At 40.2% G+C, this 3559-nt stretch overlaps 1 protein-coding gene across 10 annotated transcripts in view; it reads right to left on the minus strand.

Moving 5' to 3' along the window:
* ADNP (activity dependent neuroprotector homeobox) overlaps positions 1–3559 on the minus strand; it is a 92865-nt gene that overhangs the window by 47395 nt on the left and 41911 nt on the right. The window lies entirely within an intron of this gene.

Raw genomic sequence — 3559 nt, forward strand, 5'->3', positions numbered from 1 at the left:
TTTCAGCAAAACGGAGAAGCCACGAGAGTAGACAGAAAAAGAACCTCTATATTCAGAAGCAGCCTACCAGGCAACTAAAGTCAGAAGTAGACTGCACCTGAACACAGAGGTTCTACTATCTAGCTGTCAGTGCTTTTACACTGCACACCCTGCCAGAAAGCTAAGAAGGGTTTCTGGCAGTACTGGTGAAACCTGACCTCACCCCCACAGAAAGGAGAAAAGTCTTGAAAGGAAAGGGCAAATATTTCACTTGAATTGTTTAAATTCATGTTTCTGAGATAGACTGGGTCTACTCCCACACAGGCCTCGGCAGTAGTAGCTGTTTCCAAGGCTAAATTCTCAGTATAAGCCCTACCTACTACCCTTCCCCCCCGTTTCCTAGCAACTTGTAACCTGTTCCTAGGCAACACAAGTTTGTTCTGGGCATGCTCAGCCAAGGCAACACAGGTCTGTTGCCTCATGGGTTCAAATGGGATAAAATGGGCCAGGAAAAAAATAACATTTTTTAAAGAAAAATGACAAATTACAAACACCTTATTCTATTACTAGGGCACAGCATATAGTAAACATTTCCCTTGATCTAAAAAAATTCCCCCAAAGACACCATAGAAACGGAAAAAAAAAACAGCTGATAACATCCATACCTAGCCAAGTCTATAGGGGGAAAATGGCAATACCTGTCAATCTGCTGGATGTCACTCGTCAAACTTTAAACTCCTATAAATAAGAAATTTCTTACTGTTCCTACCTCAAAATTGGCCTGGACCATCCTCGACCCTACCTCTCCAACACTCCCAGGTTTTAGATCACTCTGTTGAGCCATTTTCTGAGTATTTTCTTGCCCCTAAAATTGGGCCAGAACTGCAGCCCTATAATCCTACCCACAAATATTCAGAAAAGTGGCTATAACCACTTAGGAAAGATTTTGAAGTTATAATACAAAGCTCACTATAAATATCTCAATGTGCTTTGGTAGCAAATAATTCAATGTTAGGAAAAGGAGTTAAAATAAAACAAGTGCCATAATCGTCAACAATTTTAACAATGAAACAATTGTCATAATTACAGTATATGCCCGAGGCATGCCTATTTGTAATATGTTGCCCTGTCTGAAAAAGCAGCAGGTTGGAATAAAGGCATAAAAACAGCAACTCAAATGATCCTGAAGAAACACTTTCTTTATTACAAAAAGCTTAAGACGCATGGGAAGGCTCTGCAATGCCTGTGCATTTCCCTTTCCAGTGTGAAACATGTTTTTTTTCCAAAAGTGGGAGAAGCAAACTGAACTAGGCTGTCTTCACCACAGTGAAACCATCCTCCATTTCTGGGAGCAGGATGTAGCGCTATGTTGGGTCAGTTCTATACTGATCCCAGGGGAGGGGGGATAACTAAGGACTACACTGTTGAGATTGATAAAATCCTAACCAACGTGGAAAACAGAAATGACTCTCATCATCTCAAATATCAGAACCCAGATATACAGAAGATTGGGAAAAAGTGAGTTAAGCAGGGTTCAACCAGGGTGGATAGATTTAAACAAAGGCAATTTAAATCAAAGCTTTAAATAATGATTTAAATCAGCAAGAACAAAGTTTGATTTAATCATGGATTTCAATCAAATTTCTCATCAAAATTTTTTCATATATTTCCTGAACAATGGTGCAAATCTGACTAGTAAGTCATGCTAATTTACAACTAAATATAGTATTATTTAAACTGTTTCGTTTTTCCAAGCAGGCTTTGCATCTCTTTGACGCTATATATATTTTGCAACCTTCCCTTTTTTAGGGAATGTCTTTAAAATATTCCCAAATTGGGTCTTTCATATGAACATCAGTCCCGAATGTGAGGTTAACAGCACAATCCTGGACATGTCTCCTCAGAAATAGGCACCACTGAGTTTAATGGGGCTTACTCCCAAGTAAGTGGGTATAGGAGTGCAGTCTTAATATGGGAATTCAAGAAGATGCACACTTGACAATTTTGTGTCATCTTTTTATTTTCAGTGTAATGTTTTTCTGCTTCACTCTGGGGCTGTTCACATGACATGACAGCACACTGTGGGTTATTTAACCCATGGTGAGGCTGTAGCGCGTGCGGGGTGCTTGCAGCCACCATATCCCAAGGTGGGTTATGCAAGGGTTAAACAACCCACACATAACCCATTGTTTGTTTTAGAGTTATGTAATGGTTGTTTAAACCTTACATAACCCACACTCACTGGGTTCACACGATATAACAACCCCCAAGCGGGGGTTGGATATGCAACATGCAGCTCGTCATGGGTTAAATAACCCACGATGAGCTGCAGTGTGTTGTCTGAACCCAGTCATTGTCTTAGCTCAGTCCTGCGCTCACAAAAAAGTAGCAAACAAAAATGAAATGCCTGTGATTAATAAGCCAAAGCAAGGGTTGATAGTGACTGGATAGAAAAAATCCAATTTAATTTTTTTAATCAATTTTTAAAATTTATTTTAAGCATTGATCTTTATCCACCCTGTTATATTGTCTTTATGTCTTAACTAACTCCTCTGCCTTGCCTAGCCCATCTCCGCCACCACATAAGCACAGAACAACAATACTATCTAATCTGTGACCTGGTTCGCATGGAATGACAACCCATCAGTTCAAAAACTAATGGGCAGGTGCACTTTCCACTTTTACCCCACAACCCATGATCTGCTCCTTCATAGGCTGTGGAGCGTAACCTGCAAAAGTCAAACAATGCTTTGTTGTTGGGTTAATGACTGGGTTGTTTTAGTTCTCAAGCCCAATCTACAGCTCCACAACCTACGAAGGGGCTGGCTGTGGGTTAAAAGCAGAAGAGGCAAGACCACAGCAGGCAGTGCCCCCGCTCATATACGACAAGCCATCAGTTTTTAAACCAATGGATTTTCATTACATGCAAGCAGGACCTGTGTCTTTCCACATATGACTTTAGTCAAGAAGAACTTTCAAGAAGTAAGAGGTGTTAATTAGGCTGGACAGAGCTATTTTCATGAGATGGAAAAAGGGAAATTAATGCCTATGTTTGACTGGTAGGTAACTTCATTTTTATGAGATGGTAAGCCTAGTTTTCTTGAGCTCCGGGAGAGAGCAGAGGACAGGAAGGCCTGGCGTGCTATGGTCCATGGGGTCACGAAGAGTCGGACACGACTTAACGACTGAACAACAACAAAGTCTAGTTTTAGCATGTATGATTTTTTTTAAAATCTGAGTTTTAATCGCCTCCCACCACACACACACACTCCTCAAAATCACTGATTTTTATTCACCCTGGGTGGACTTGAATTGAATTGGATTGAATCTGGATTGAATCTGGCACAGGAACTCTAAAGCATGATGAGCACATTGAATAACATCAAGAAGAACTATATTTTACTAAGTGCAAAATACATTAAGCAAAACACTTTTAGGGATCACAGACTCGGTGAGTTTTCCCATGAACCCTCTTTTAGAGATTGAATATGATCATGTATCATCCTAGACTACTAATCTCTGTATCTTGCCAAGTACCCATATTAACAGGACTCAGATACATAAACAACCAGACACATAC

Source organism: Heloderma suspectum, chromosome 4 (assembly GCF_057233095.1).
Source record: "Heloderma suspectum isolate Gila_16-S chromosome 4, 16-S_ref, whole genome shotgun sequence".
NCBI classification, from domain to species: Eukaryota; Metazoa; Chordata; class Lepidosauria; order Squamata; family Helodermatidae; genus Heloderma; species Heloderma suspectum.